This window comes from Pleurodeles waltl, chromosome 2_2 (genome assembly GCF_031143425.1).
Source record: "Pleurodeles waltl isolate 20211129_DDA chromosome 2_2, aPleWal1.hap1.20221129, whole genome shotgun sequence".
Taxonomy (NCBI): Eukaryota; Metazoa; Chordata; class Amphibia; order Caudata; family Salamandridae; genus Pleurodeles; species Pleurodeles waltl.
The window spans coordinates 516,441,598-516,458,617 of NC_090439.1; positions in this window are offsets into that span (position 1 = coordinate 516,441,598).

A 17,020-nucleotide genomic window follows, 5' to 3' on the forward strand; every position below is an offset into this window, starting at 1 on the left:
CACCCCCGGAGAAACATCCGAAGATAGCCAGTGGCCGGCGCAAGAGGGTTAAAACACCAGGGACTAAAACCCCTACCATGGCTCCGGCAGGAAGTGTTGAGCCAGCTGGCACACCGCCCAAAGTGGTGAAGGGCCACAGGCGATCAGGGAAGGCTGGGAAGGGCAGCACGCCCGACAAGACCGCCATCAGCCCAGCTGGCCAGGAGGGCCCCGCCAGCCCCATCCCAGGTGGGCAGGAGGACACCAACAGGCCCGGTAGTGCAGCCCAGGAGGGCCCCACCAGCCCCATCCCAGGTGGGCAGGAGGACCCCTACAGGCCCGGTACTGCAGCCCAGGAGGGCCCCGCCAGCCACACAACAGATGGGCAGGAAGGCCCCGCCAGCCACAGCTCAGGTGGCAAATGACCTCCACGCCATGGCCGGAGCCGCTGAACTGGGCCCATCATCTCAAGTACCGCTGAACTGGGCACCGCCGTCTCAAGCACCGCTAAACTGGGCCCTTCATCTCAAGCACCGCTGAACTGGGCCCTTCATCTCAAGTACCGCTGAACTGGGCCCTTCATCTCAAGCACCGCTGAACTGGTCCCTTCATCTCAAGTACCGCTGAACTGGCCACCGCCGTCTCAAGCACCGCTGAACTGGGCACCGCCGTCTCAAGCACCGCTGAACTGGGCACCGCCGTCTCAAGCACCGCTGAACTGGGCACCGCCGTCTCAAGCACCGCTGAACTGGGCCCTTCATCTCAAGCACCGCTGAACTGGGCCCTTCATCTCAACTACCGCTGAACTGGGACCTTCATCTCAAGCACCGCTGAACTGAGCCCTTCATCTCATTTGCCGCTGAACTGGGCACCGCAGTCTCAAGCACCGCTGAACTGGGCACCGCCGTCTCAAGCACCGCTGAACTGGGCACCGCCGTCTCAAGCACTGCTGAACTGGGCCCTTCATCTCATGTACCGCTGAACTGGGCACCGCCGTCTCAAGCACCCCTGAACTGGGCACCGCCGTCTCAAGCACTGCTGAACTGGGCCCTTCATCTCAAGCACCGCTGAACTGGGCCCTTCACCTCAAGTACCGCTGAACTGGGCCCTTTATCTCAAGCACCGCTGAACTGGGCCCTTCATCTCAAGTACCGCTGAACTGGGCACCGCCGTCTCAAGCACCGCTGAACTGGGCACCGCCGTCTCAAGCACCGCTGAACTGGGCACCGCCGTCTCAAGCACCGCTGAACTGGGCCCTTCATCTCAAGCACTGCTGAACTGGGCCTTTCATCTCAAGTACCGCTGAACTGGGCACCGCCGTCTCATGCACCGCTGAACTGGGCACCGCCGTCTCAAGCACCGCTGAACTGGGCCCTTCATCTCAAGTACCCCTGAACTGGGCACCGCCATCTCAAGCACCGCTGAATTGGGCCCTTCATCTCAAGTACCGCTGAACTGGGCACCGCCGTCTCAAGCACCGCTGAACTGGGCACCGCCGTCTCAAGCACCGCTGAACTGGGCCCTTCATCTCAAGTACCGCTGAACTGGGCACCGCCGTCTCAAGCACCGCTGAACTGGGCACCGCCGTCTCAAGTACCGCTGGCCCATTAGCGGCAGGGGCAGGCCCGCATCTGTGTTGGGCAGGGCTGCACAAAGCACTCTGGGCACCAGTCCCCCTCCAGAACCAGTGGAGACTGTTATCCACTTGAGAGACTGTGGCTTTGCACTCCCCAGGATGTAACAGTGGGCAAGCCACCCACTGTAGAGACTTGTGAGACTGTGGCTTTGCACTCCCCAGGATGTAACAGCGGGCAACCCACCCAGTGTAGAGACTTGAGAGACTGTGGCTTTGCACTCCCCAGGATGTAACAGTGGGCAACCCACCCACTGTAGAGACTTGTGAGACTGTGGCTTTGCACTCCCCAGGATGTAACAGTGGGCAAACCACCCACTGGAGAGACTTGTGAGACTGTGGCTTTGCACTCCCCAGGTTGGAACAGTGGGCAACCCACCCACTGTAGAGACTTGTGAGACTGTGGCTTTGCACTTCCCAGGATGGTGCACCCCCATCCCTTCCCCCTGAGGTGCCTGTAGTTTTTCTATCTGATGCCCCTGCAGTGTTCTCTCCGTTGGAGTCAGGTATCCTGTGTGGGCTTTGCCCATGTGATTTGGGCCCAGTGGTCCACCGACAATGCCTGCTGCAATGATCAGACTTGTACATTTATGTATATAAAAGTATTTGATGTGTTATATATTTTTAAGCCAGTAATACAATATTTTCAAATGTTTAGAATCATTTCCTTTTGTCTTTGCATTCTTCTTGGGGGTTTGGGGGGGGTAACTGTGATGTATTGCTATGCATTGATGTGTGTGTTGTAGTGGGTGAGGGTGGAGGTGGGTGGGTGGCGTATGTGTGTCCCCGTATTTTTTTCCCTCCCCCCTCCCCTGTGTCGTAGGTGCAGTACTCACTGTTGTCTTCTGCGCCGGCGTTCGTGCTCCTGGTAGAGGAGCAGGAAGACTATCGCTGGGAGGATGTGGAGTTCGGGTTCCATGCTGTCCTGATTCCTCGTGGGGTGTATGGAGGTGAGCGTTTTCTGTTCGAAATGGCTGTGTCCGCCATGTTTTTATCGGCGGGGCTACCGCCCCGGAAAAGGTGGCGGATTGGTAGGTTGTGATAGGGTGGGCGGTACATTGACTCCCGCCTGTCTGTTGGCGGTGACCGCCGCGCTGTTTGTTTGTCCCACCATGGCGGGCGGTGTGTTGATGTGTCGGTCTTTGTTGTCGGTTCCCGCCAGGTTCGGAATTCCATTTTTTTTACCTCCAGCCTGTTTGCGGTTTGGCCGCAGCTTTAACACCGACCGCCAGGGTTGGAATGACCACCTAAGTCCTGATAAACCTCAGTCTCTTCTATCAGTTTGTCCATGTCATCTTTATCAGATTCAGATAGAGACAGATGCTAGAGTGGTGTCATCGAAATATTCTTAAATTTGATCATCTAAGCCATTCCAGTGATAGGTGCACAATGAGAAATAGTGTTCCAAATGAAAGAATGCAAACTCCTTACAATCTCTCTGGTGTCAGTCAAGTCTTGCATCTTATAAACTCTCCTACTTACTAGGAATTGCATGAGCTTTGTTAGCTAACAATGTGTATGCCATATCCCCCCTCTCATAATAAGATTACTTTGTTAAAAGCAGCTTAATAATCATGACCTCAACCATAATATTGAACAGCAAGGGGGGGCTGCTACAAGTGAGGCTCCATACCAGGTGGTCAAGCTAAGGGTGAGATTAAATACTATGGGCCCTATTGCGAGTCTGGCGGTTCAAGGACCGCCAGACTTGTTGTAGCAGTCGGACCACCACACTCCAGGCGGTCCGACCACCTCATTACAACCCTGTCAGTCGGACTGCCATCACCATCAGGATCACGGTGGGGCTGAACTCAGTGCCGCTGTGCTGATCACAACTCCTGTTTCTGCCAGCTTTTTCATGGTTGGGGCCTGCCATGGAAAGCCCAAAAGAAACACAGTGCAGGGGGCCACAGGAGGTTCCCTACACTGCCCATGCCCAGTAGCATGGGCAGTGCAGGGACCTGCCTGCCCATCACACTCAGAATGCACACTATCTGCTTGGCACACATTGTGCATTTTGAGGGTGCTGTTGTGCTATGGTATTGGCCTTGGCTCCCTTAAGCACTGTTCCCTCCGGGCTTACTGGCGGGAATGTACTAATACAATGTCCCACCCACTGTAGAGACTTGTGAGACTGTGGCTTTGCACTCCCCAGGATGGTGCACCCCCTTCCCTTCCCCCTGAGGTGCCTGTAGTTTTGCTATCTGATGCCCCTGCAGTGTTCTCTCCGTTGGAGTCAGGTATCCTGTGTGGGCTTTGCCCATGTGATTTGGGCCCAGTGGTCCACGGACAATGCCTGCTGCAATGATCAGACTTGTACATTTATGTATATCAAAGTATTTGATGTGTTATATATTTTTAAGCCAGTAATACAATATTTTCAAATGTTTAGAATCATTTCCTTTTGTCTTTGCATTCTTCTGGAGGGTTTGGGGGGGGGTAACTGTGATGTATTGCTATGCATTGATTTGTGTGTTGTAGTGGGTGAGGGTGGGGGTGGGTGTGTGGCGTATGTGTGTCCCCGTATTTATTTCCTTCCCCCCTCCCCTGTGTCATAGGTGCAGTACTCACCGTTGTCTTCTGCGCTGACGTTCGTGCTCCTGGTAGAGGAGCAGGAAGACTATTGCTGGGAGGATGTGGAGTTCCGGTTCCATGCTGTCCTGATTCCTCGTGGGGTGTATGGAGGTGAGCGTTTTCTGTTCGAAATGGCTGTTTCCGCCGTGTTTTTATCGGCGGGGCTACCGCCCCGGAAGAGGTGGCGGATTGGTAGGTTGTGATAGGGTGGGCGGTACATTGACTCCCGCCTGTCTGTTGGCGGTGACCGCCGCGCTGTTTGTTTGTCCCACCGTGGCGGGCGGTGTGTTGATGTGGCGGTCTTTGTTGGCGGTTCCCGCCAGGGTCGGAATTCCATTTTTTTTACCTCCAGCCTGTTTGCGGTTTGGCCGCAGCTTTAACACCGACCGCCAGGGTTGGAATGACCACCTAAGTCCTGATTAGCCTCAGTCTCTTCTATCAGTTTGTCCATGTCATCTTTATCAGATTCAGATAGAGACAGATGCTAGAGTGGTGTCATCGAAATATTCTTAAATTTGATCATCTAAGCCATTCCAGTGATAGGTGCACAATGAGAAATAGTGTTCCAAATGAAAGAATGCAAACTCCTTACAATCTCTCTGGTGTCAGTCAAGTCTTGCATCTTATAAACTCTCCTACTTACTAGGAATTGTGCACAAAAAGGATTTAGGATGTCATTTCTCATAACACACAAGAACATGTAAAAACCTTTAAATAAACAGTACACATTCATAAGTTAGGAAAGCAAAAATGAAGCCCATTTTCTGTAATTCTGAACTGTGATGAAAGCAAAGATTTTAAATAGATCAGAACAAATCACTTTACTTGGTAAAACATAAACAATATTCACTGAAATACGATTTCCACACATTATCATTTGTGTGTGATATAGTTTTATCAGTTTTATCAGTAAAACTGTGGGGGTCATTATGAGTTTGGCTGGCAGTTTATACCATCCGCCGAACTTCCGACAGGGAGGTTGCCGCTACACAGCCACACTACCTCTCAGCTGGCCCCATTAAGAGTTTACCGCTAGGTCTGAGGCGTAGCCTGAGTTTCTGCCCTCTGGCAAGAGGGAAACAGGCTACAGCATTGTCTCGAGTTCGTAATTGTAATGCTTTGCAGACAGTGAACATTGTGAGGCTGCTAGCCAGGAGGGCCCCTGCACCAGCATTTTCATGGAGGTGGTGTAGGAAAGTACCATCTTTCTTGACATTTTACCCCCATTTTTACCTGTATGTCAGTATGTTTTTGCCTGTCTCACTAGGATCCTGCTGGTCAGGACCCCAGTGCTCATAGTTTACGGCCTAATGTGTGGTGTGTATAGTGTTTGACGGTGTCACTGAGGCGCTGCTAACTAGAACCTCAGTGCTTATGCTCTCTCTGCTTTTAAATTTGTCACTATAGGATAGCGACTTAATTTACCAATTTCAATTGGCACACTGGACCCCCTTATAAGTCCCTAGTATATGGTACCTAGGTACCCCGGGCATTGGGGTTCCAGGAGATCCTTATGGGCTGCAGCATTTCTTTTGCCACTCATAAGGAGCTCAGACAAACCCTTCCATGGGCCTGCCATTGCAGCCTGCGTGAAATAGTGCACACACTATTTTACAGCCATTTTCACTGCACTTAAGTAACTTATAAGTCATCTATATGTCTAACCTTCACTTGCTCAAAGTTAAGTGCAAAGTTACTAAGTGTGAGGGCACCATTGTACTAGCAAAGGCACCCCCACATAGTTCAGGGCCATTTCCTGGGACTTTGTGAGTACGGGGACACCATTACACGCATGCACTACATATAGGTCAATAACTATATGTAGCTTCACTATGGTAACTCCGAATATGGCCATGTAAGTTGTCTAAGATCATGGAATTGTCCCCCCCATTCCAAATCCGGTATTAGGGAGCCAATTCCATGCATCCTGGGGCTCCACTATCGACCCCGAGTACTGCCAACCAGCTCTTTGAGGCTTGCAATGCAGATACAGCTGCTGCCACCTCCCAGACAGGGTTCTGCCCTCCTGGGGTCTGAGTAGCTCAGTCCCAGGAAAACAGAACAAAGCATTTCTTTTGGGAGGAGGGTGTTACACCCTCTCCCTTTGGAAGTAGATGTAACAGGTTGGGGTGGGGTAGCCTCCCTCAGCCTCTGGAAATGCTTTGAAGGGCAGAGATGGTGACCTCCTTGCATAAGCCAGTCTACACCGGTTCAGGGACCCCTTGTCCCTGCTCTGGCATGAAACTAAACAAAGGAAAGGGGAGTGACCACTCCCATGTCCATTACTACCTCAGGGGTTGGTGCCCAGAGCTCCTCCAGTGTGTCCCAGACTTCAGCCATATTGTTTTTCAAGGTGTGAGGGCATTCTGGAGACCTCTGAGTGGCCAGTGCCAGCAGGTGACATCAGAGACCCCTCCTGATAGGTCCTTACCTGATAAGGTAGCCAATCCCCCTCTCAGGGCTATTTAGGGTCTCTCCTGTGGGTTATCTGTAGATTCTACTTGCAAGTTTTCAGCAGGAATCCTCTGCAACTATTACTTCATCCTCTGACCTCGGATCAACCGCAGCCTGATCCAGGAACCGCTGTAACAGCAATAAAGTATCTAGAAGGGATACTTTTCCTCTGCAACTTCAGCTCCAGCCAGCAACTGCAACAGTTTCCATGATGTGCACACTCTGAGGACTCCCTGTCTTCACCCTTCTCCAGAAGGACCGAAGAAATCTCCAGTGGGGTGACGGAGTCACGCCCCTGCTCACAGAGGCACCTTGTAAGTCAACAACCAGTTCTATTGGACTCCTCTCCTGGTGACGAGCCTGCTCCTTGGAACACATAGAGTCGACCCCTTCAACACAGAATGTTCGGAGGTCCTGCTGTCCCAATTTGGAGAAGGTAAGACCTTGCCTTCCCCGAGAATGACAGTACCCCTGTGTACCACGTCTTCTTCAACTCCTGAGGCCTCTGTGCAATATTTGCAACATTATTTCATGCACATCCTGGTGCAGGTCCCCAGCGCTCTATCCTGTGACGCTCAACTCGCAAAGTTGTTCTCCAGCGGCATGGGACCTTCCATTGTAGTGCAGCACCAACTGCATTTTGCACCTGCTTTGTCCCTGTGTCCTGGGACTCCCATGTGTGCTATCTGGTATCCTGAGGGCTCTCTGAAGTGCTGATAGCCCCCTCTTCCTCCTCACACAGAGGTGAAGCCCCCAGGTCCCTCCTGGGTCCAGATAGTGCCTAGATGATGCAAAACGCAACTTTGCCGGAACCAAGGCTACTTAGAGGAATCCAGTGCCAGAGCTTGCCTGCATTCAACTTCATGACGTGGGACATCCAGTGAATCATTCAGGAGCCAGCTGACATCTTCCTAGGGTGCATTTCTACAGTCTTCGTCCAACCGGGGACTCTTCTTTTGCACCCTCTTATGGGTTGGCAGCGGCTCCTGTCCTTCCTGTAACTTCTTTCAACTTCTGGACTTGGTCTCCTTCCTTTGCAGGTCTTCAGGTCCAGGAATCTACCATTTGTTGTTTGCGGAGTAGGTTGGTTTCTGCAATAACTCTAATCACGACTTGTAGGCTGCTGCAAAATCCAAATCACAAGGTGTAGTGTGTCCTAAGGAAACTTACAGTACTTTACTCCTGCTTTTCTGGGCTCTGGTGTGGGGTAATTTACTTACCTTTACTGTATTCTTACTCTCCCAGCGATTCTGCACACACTGCACTTGTCTAGGGGGGAATTCGTGATTCGCATTCCACTTTCTTAGTATATGGTTTGTGTTGCCCCTAGACCTATTCTCTCCCATTGCATTCTATAGCATTTCCTATTGTTTGCACTATCCTATGTCTAATTACTTACCTTATTTTGGTGTCTAGTGTATATATTGTGTATAATACTTACCTCCAGAAGGAGTATTGCCTCTAAGATATTTTGTGTACTGTGTCACCCAAATAAATTACCCTCATTTTTGGTAACACTGAGTATTGTCTTTACTTGTGTATAAATGCTGTGTAAGTATAAGTGGTATTGAAGGAGCTTTGCATGTCTCCTAGTTCAGCCAAAGCTGCTCTGCTATAGCTACCTCTATCAGCCTAAGCTTCTAGAACACTACTACATTTCACTAATACGGGATAACTGGACCTGGTGTAAGGTGGAAGTACCCAAGGTACCCACTACAAACCAGGCCAACCTCCTACATTGGTGGTGCAGTGGAGGGATAAGTACTTGCAATTGCTTTACCACCTTGTTACTGGTGCTTTTCACAAGAAACGATTGCTCCAATACTTAGAGCATACATAGTATATACCAAGAAGTAATTTTCTAACTTTCTAAAAGTTCTTTAAACTTTGCAAAAGTTTTACAAAGTTCTGAAAAGTTTTCTTCTTTTCCCTAAAAAAATAAGCTCTGTTAGTCTACTAATTCTTTACTCACTTTCATAAGCATTTTCTCTTTCAATATGTCTTCTGTAGAAGCTACCCCTAGAGGGGTAAAAACTACCTATGAGAATCTAAACTTTAAAGGTTTGAGGGGCCTCTGTATTGAAAGAAGTTTAGGGATTGGGAAGAACCCCAATAAGGAGTTCCTGTCAGAGTCACCAGATCCTCGGGGTCTGCGCACGTTCCCAACACGTCCACCACTGAACAGCTCCAAGACTGATAGATAAATCACAGAGGCTAAGAGAGTTCAAGAGGGGAAGAGGGGATTAGGAAGGGAAAGAGCTGGGAAGGAGACCTGTAGTAAGAAAAAGGTTAGAACACACAATATGAAAATTATATCTCCTGAAATCAATACTAGACTATGATTCTAAGCATAGTAATTCTGAAAACATGAACAATCTAAGAATTAAGTTTAAAATGACTAAGTTTCAAGATGGCCGGATACCTGTAAGGGAATCAAGATGGATTAAATGAAAACTTTCTTATTCAAGTACTTTCCTTTACATGAGAATCAGAAAAACGTTCTAACTAAATTTTAAACTAGTCATATAAATCCTTTTTTGAGAATGCATACTACGACCATACAATATTGCATATAGACACTCTGATCTTCTGTGTGCTCTTAAAATGTTTCAACACAAATTGCGCATATTGTAGATTTATATATATATATATATATATATATATATATATATATATATATATATATATATATATATGAATAACACAATATGGATTCTGGAAAAACAAATCACATAACTTGTCAACTCGAATATTACATGATAAATATCTTAGAATAGTGGCATACAATAAACAAGATGAATTAAACTCGAGGAGAGAATCGTGTGTCTTGTCGATTCATAAACCACGATGTAAATGCCAAGAAATAACAGCTCACAATGAATAACAAGATCAAAGTACAATGAAACGAATCGCATGTCTTTTGCCGATTCTTAAGCCACCATGTAAATGTCAAGAAATGGTAGCCGCAATGAACAACAAGGTTAAAACACCATAAAGCGAATTGCGCGTCTTGACGATTCTTAAGCCACCATGTAAATCTCAAGAAATGGTAGCGCGCAATGAACAACAAACTTAAAACACCATAAAACGAATTGCGCGTCTTGCCGATTCTTAAGCCACCATGTAAATGTCAAAAAATGGTAGCGTGCAATAATTAACAAGATTAAATTATCATGAAACGAATCACGCGTCTTGCCGATTCGCAAGTCACCAAATGTCACAAACACTCATGCGCATATTTCACACGTGCAAAGTACTCTGTCTATTCATAAAAGAATTAGGCCCAAGAACATGAGAGTTCTTGATAACGGCGTCGGGAGGCCAGCCCAACCACCGTCTTACCACCCAGAACAAGGATCTCCAAATGAAGAATGAAAGTCAGATATCTGGAAGATCAAATAGGCCACCGGGACAGGAGCTCAGGAAGTAGCTGCTGCTCTGCACCGGGACCTCTGAATAGTGAGCACCTGGAGCTGGGCTGGCTCCTTTTTTTAGAGTCTTGGCCCAGCCCACAACCACACCCAGGCATGTTGCAGGGAAAGTCTCTAGAAGGCCCTGGAAAGGGACCACACCCTAACACACTCTGAAAGCCTGCAGCAATACATTACAAATGAACAGCATTTGTAAGCACATTAAAAATAAGTCTTCAGGATTGAACTCTGCAATGCAAAAGGTTAAACAACAACCTATCAGCACAATGCATAAATTACGTTGTTTTGAGAGTGCTGGGTTTTTGCATTCTAGTCGCCAATAGAGCGCAATCTGCCATGGTGTTGACAGTACTCCCAGACGCGCTATAGGGCCTGGTTTGCCTGGATTAAGACGATGAAAGCGTCTCACAAGTACTGAGCATGAACATCAGATGCGGGAGCCCATGAGTTACTTTCAGGACCATAACCTTTCCATGAGATTAAGTACCATAGATTACGCCCTCGTAGTTTAGAATCCAACACTGTCTTAACTTCATATTCTACTTCTCCCTGTACTAGAACAGGAGCTGGATGAGGGTGGACCTTTTGGACTGCCCTTTTCAATAGGGAAGTGTTGAACACTGGATGAATCCGTAAGGATTTGGGCAATTGTAGTTTATAGGTTACCGGATTGATTTGCTGAAGGACTGTGTAAGGACCTATAAATTTGGGATTAAACATGTGCTTCTTCTTGAAGTCTATATGTTTTGTGGAAAGCCACACTTTGTCACCTGGTTGATATTGCGGTCCCTCACAATGTTTCTTGTCATAATGCCTTTTGTATTTTTGTTTTGCTTTTTCTAAATGCTGTTGAATTAGTTTCTGGGTTTGATGCAAATGCTGAATGGTTTCTGACACAGCTGGAGTAAGAGAACTTTCTTGAGGAATTGTGATGGGCAGGGTGTCAGGATGATAGCCAAATAAACCAAAAAAGGGTGTAACGCCAATAGAAGTGTGGAATGAGTTATTGTAAGCTAACTCAGCTAACCAGAGTGTAGATGATCAAGAATGAAGTGCCTTTTCAGCGTAAGCACGTAGGTATTGTTTCAAAGTCTGATTTAGTCTCTCCGTTTGACCATTTGCTTGAGGATGGTGACTAGTAGATAGCGTAGATGTCACTTGGAGTGTTTTACACCATGTCTTCCAGAAATTGGAGGCAAATTGCGACCCCCGATCGGAGAGGATAACTTTTGGCAGTCCATGATAACGAACCACTCTGTTCAGTAAAATAGTTGCCAGTTCACTAGAAGTGGGCATTTTTTTACAGGCAATGAAATGTCCATATTTCGTGAGACTATCTACTACCACCAGAATTACTGAATGCTGTTGAACCACTGGCAGACCGGTAATAAAGTCTAAAGAAATGTGCTCCCATGGACGACTTGGGGTTGGAAGTGGATGTAACAACCTTTTTGGTTTTGAATGACTTTTAATGTGAGCATAAACTTCGCAGTTGTTTACCATTGCTTTTACATCTTTTGTTAGGATAGGCCACCAAAAATAGTGTTGGACCAGTTCAAGAGTTTTAGGAGTACCTGTGTGACCTGCTGTTGGTATAACATGCAACCAATAAAACACTATCTTGCGAAGTTTGGTAGTGGGTACGAACAAACGAGCGTCATGAAAGGGTAGTCCTTGCTTGATTGACCTTTTGGGATCTGCTTGGGCCCATGTTTGCCATTTTTCAACAGTGATAGAGTTGCAAATTTCTTCAAAGAAATCCTCAGTTTTTCTGATACATAGAACCTTGTCAGGAGCAATGATAGCTCTGGAGGCTTGAAATGCAGGCAACGTGGTAGACTCTTGATGGGACAAGGCGTCAGCTTTGCGATTATCTTTACCAGGCCGGAAGGTTACTACAAAATAAAATTCGGCAAAAAACTGCATCCAGAGTAATTGCCGAGGGGTCAAAAGTCTGGCGGAACTCCTGAATTGAAGATTACGATGATCAGTATATACTGTGACAGTGTATTTGGCACCCAACAAATGATGTCTCCATTCTTTAAAGGCGTCATGAATTGCCAGAAGCTCTTTTTCAGCAATGACATAGTTCTGTTCGGCTTCGTTTAACTTCCGAGACATATAAGCTACAGGATGAAGTTGACCAGTGTCTTTCTTTTGTTGTGATAAGACAGCTCCTATTGCTACATCTGAAGCATCAGCTTCCACTATAAAAGGTTGATTCGCATCAGGATGAGTCAAGACTGGGGCAGTGGAGAAAGCTTTCTTCAAAGTCGAGAAGGATTGATCAGCTTCTGGGGACCATACAACCTTTTTTTTCTTTCTTAGTAGCTTAGTGATTGGAGCCACTGTCTGGGAGATATGATTTATGAATCTCCGGTAAAAATTTGCAAACCCCAGGAAACATTGTACATCACGAACAGTCTTTGGGATGGGCCAATCAGATACGGCTTTTACTTTCTTTTCTGCCATCACCATACCTTGAGGGGTAAGAATAACCCCTAAAAACTCAACTGTGGTAACATGAAACTCACACTTGGGTAGTTTGCAATATAAATGGTGCTTTCGAAGGGCTGAAAGAATTTTCTTGACATGTTGGACATGTTCGTTTTCATTGTCAGAGTAGATCAAATTGTCATTGATGTAGACTATGGCAAATATGTCGAGGTACTTTCTAAGAACGTCATTCAAGAAAAATTGAAATGCTGCTGGAGCATTACACAGACCAAAAGGCATGACGGTGTATTCAAAAAGGCCATATCTTGTCATGAACGCTGTTTTCCATTCGTCACCCTCTCTCATTCTGACCAAATGATAAGCACCTCGAAGGTCAAGCTTCGTGTAGATTTTTGCTCTCTTTACTTGTTCCAATAATACCGGAATTAGGGGTAAAGGATATTTATTTTTGATGGTGACTTTTTTCAAACCCCTATAGTCGATGCAAGTTTGAAGTTCTCAATTAGCTTTAGAACAAAACACAAAGGCGAAGCTGCAGGAGACTTAGAGGGGCGAATGAAGCCATTCTCCAAAAATTGATCTAGTTATTTTCGTAAATGTTGATTTTCATGTTCTGACAGGGCATATACACAACAGTTGGGAAGTATCGCACCTGGGCCTAGATCAATTTGACAGTCATAAGATCTATGAGGAGGTAGAGTCTCTGCTCCTTTCTCATCAAATACATCTTTGTAAGATGAATATTGTTTGGGCAGCTGAATTTCTTTCTCCGCGGCAGTAGCTATGGAAGAGTTACAAACTTTTGGTACTTGAATATTTTGGAGACATTGTTCGTTACATAGCGCAGATGAGAACACAATTTTTCGTTCTGCCCAATTGATCTCTGGATTGTGATGAGTTAACCATGGCAAGCCGAGGATAATCCCATATTGGGGAGCATGGATCACATCAAGAATGATTTTCTCTTTATGTTTCTTTCTTTGATTCTTATCTTCACAAATCATCGATAAGGGGATAGTCTGAAGAGTTACTGGACCTCCAGTCAAGAGTTTTCCATCGACTGCCTGGATGATTTCTGGGGTCTTCTTTTCAATACATGGGATCCCCCATGCACGAACCAATTGGACATCAACAAAGTTCCCAGTAGCCCCAGAATCGACTAGAGCCTTTTTGAAATAGATCTTTTTCTTGAACTGAACTCTTATTTCCAGTTTAGGATGTCTAGATTGTGAAGGGTCCACAGTGACACCCAAGAGCAACCCTTCTCTGCATCTTGGGTGTTTTAGTTTTTCAACTGGTGCATTGGCTGCTATCTTCTGAACAGGACCTTGCTTGTTCTTTGGTTTGGTTGGACAATCTTTGGCGAAATGACCCTTCCGCCCACAATAAAGACATTGTCCATTTTTTCTGCGTAGGTCCTTCCCATCTTTGGTCAAAGGTCTTCTGATGGTTCCAATTTCCATCTGTTCCGGCGTTCTTTCTTTCGGAGTTCTTGAGTCTCTGTTATCATGAACACACCATGAATATTTTTCAATCTTATTGCGCGTTCCTTTACGTTCTGCTAAACGATGATCAAGCCTCAAGACCAGGTTTATTAATTCTTGACAGTCTGTAGGTAGTGGGTCGATTTGCGCTAAGATATCTTTTAGTTCCTCTTTGAGTCCTTTGTGAAACAAGACCGCTTGTTTTTCTTCAGGCCAGGATGTCTCGGCAACCAGCCGGTTAAAGTTGGCTAAATACGACACTAGGTCTTGATTCCCTTGGCATAAATCTAATTCACGATCTGCTGACTGTGTTACAGTTCTACGATCAAAAACTCTCTCAAACTCACGAACAAAATTTCTCCAGTTGTACAACAAGGGACTGTTTTTACGCACAAGAGGAATTGCCCAAGTAGCTGCATCCCCAGCCAAATATGATGACAAGAAAGCTACTTTGGACAGGGCATCGGGGAAAGTATGTGGTCTGCAGGTGAAGTGTAGTCCCACTTGAACCAGGAAAGATTGCGCTTTCAAAGGTTCACCTGAGAAACGTTCTGGGGGAGCTAAAGAAATTGCAGAAGGAACATTTAAGGAAATGTTTGTCGGATTACTTCCAGAAGCCTGAGAAGAAGTACCGGGCCAGGACACACCTGTGGGACTTTGTTCCTTCTTCTCTACCTTATCTTGCAACTGACTCACTCTCTCAGCTAAGCTAGTTGTCAATTCTTTGGATGATACCACCTCTGCCTGGAGCTGGGTGATAGCCTTGACTAACTCGTCCAGCGTGGCCATGCTGAGAACGTACACAAACCAGGAGGATAATAATTTGTGGGCTCACTATTCTGTCAGAGTCACCAGATCCTCGGGGTCTGCGCACGTTCCCAACACGTCCACTACTGAACAGCTCCAAGACTCTGATAGATAAATCACAGAGGCTTAGAGAGTTCAAGAGGGGAAGAGGGGATTAGGAAGGGAAACAGCTGGGAAGGAGACCTGTAGTAAGAAAAAGGTTAGAACACACAATATGAAAATTATATCTCCTGAAATCAATACTAGACTGTGATTCTAAGCATCGTCATTCTGAAAACATGAACAATGTAAGAATTAAGTTTAAAATGACTAAGGGGGTCATTCCTACCCTGGCGGTCTATGACCGCCAGGGTAGGTGACGGAGGAAGCACCGCCAACAGGCTGGCGGTGCTTCCGGGGGCATTCTGACAGCGCCGGCTTCCCGCTGCCCCAGGGAATCCTCCACGGCGGCTCTGCAAGCAGCGCCGCCATGGGGATTCCGACCCCCTTCCCGCCAGCCGGGTTCTGGCGGGAACAGGTGTCGTGGGGCCCCTGGGGGCCCACATAGATTTTCAGTGTCTGCGTGGCAGACACTGAAAATCGCGACAGGTGAAACTGCACCCGTCGCACCCCTTCGACTCCGCCGGCTCCATTCGGAGCCGGCATCCTCGTGGAAGGGGGTTTCCCGCTGGGCGGGCGGGCGGCCTTCTGGCGGTCGCCCGCCAGCCCAGCGGGAAACTCAGAATGACCGCCGCGGTCTTTTGACCGCAGTACGGTCTTCTGGCGGTTCCCGCTTGGCGGGCGGCGACCGCCGCCCCATCAATCTAGGAATGAGGGCCTAAGTTTCAAGATGGCCGGATACCTGTAAGGAAATCAAGATGGATTAAATGAAAACTTTCATATTCAAGTACTTTCCTTTACATGAGAATCAGAAAAACATTCTGACTAAATTTTAAACCAGTCATATAAATCCTTTTTTGAGAATGCATACTAGGACCATATAAGATTGCATCTAGACACTCTGATCTTCTGTGTACTCTTAAAATGTTTCAACACAAATTGCGCATATTGTAGATTTTTATATATATATATATATATATATATAGTAAACACCATAAAAGGATTGTGCACCATGAATAACACAATATGGATTCAGGAAAAACAAATCACATAACTTGTCAACTCAAATATTACATGATAAATATCTTAGAATAGTGGCATTCAATAAACAACATGAATTAAACTTGAGGAGAGAATCGTTTGTTTGCCGATTCGTAAACCACGATGTAAATGCCAAGAAATAACAGCTCACAATGAATAACAAGATCAAAGTACAATGAAACGAATCGCGCATCTTTTGCCGATTCTTAAGCCACCATGTAATTGTCAAGAAATGGAAGCGCGCAATGAACAACAAGGTTAAAACACCATAAAGCGAATCGCGCGTCTTGCCGATTCTTAAGCCACCATGTAAACGTCAAGAAATGGTAGCGCGCAATGAACAACAAAGTTAAAACACCATAAAACAAATCGCGCGTCTTGCCGATACTTAAGCCACCATGTAAATGTCATGAAATGGTAGCGCGCAATAATTAACAAGATTAAATTATCATGAAACGAATCGCACGTCTTGCCGATTCGCAAGTCACCCTGCAAATGTCACAAACACTCACGCGCAAAGTACTCTGTCAAATCATAAAAGAATTAGGCCCAAGAACATGAGAGTTCTCGATAACAGCGTCGGTAGGCCAGCCCAACCACCGTCTTACAACCCAGAACAAGGATCTCCAAATGAAGAATGAAAGTCAGATGTCTGGAAGATCAAATAGACCACCGGGGCAGGAGCTCAGGAAGTAGCTACTGCTCTGCACCAGGACCTCTAAATAGTGAGCACCTGGAGCTGGGCTGACTCCTTTTTATAGAGTCTTGGTTTTGGGAAGAGGGGTGGGAGGAAGATTCCAACCAGGCAGGCTCAGATGAGCATACTGATAATCCTGGAGAGGGTCCTTTCACTGATCTTTCTGTTAACAGGCCCTCTAGTGTAACTGGGAGTGGGAAGGGTTCACACATTAGTAGGGCTCCCTTCACCACTAGAGGCCTGGTCACTAGAGTGACTCCATGAAAGAAAGTACTATCTTGCCTGGCATGTTACCCCCATTTTTACTTGTATGTCAGTTTGTTTTTGCCTGTCTCACTGGGATCCTGCTAGCCAGGACCCCAGT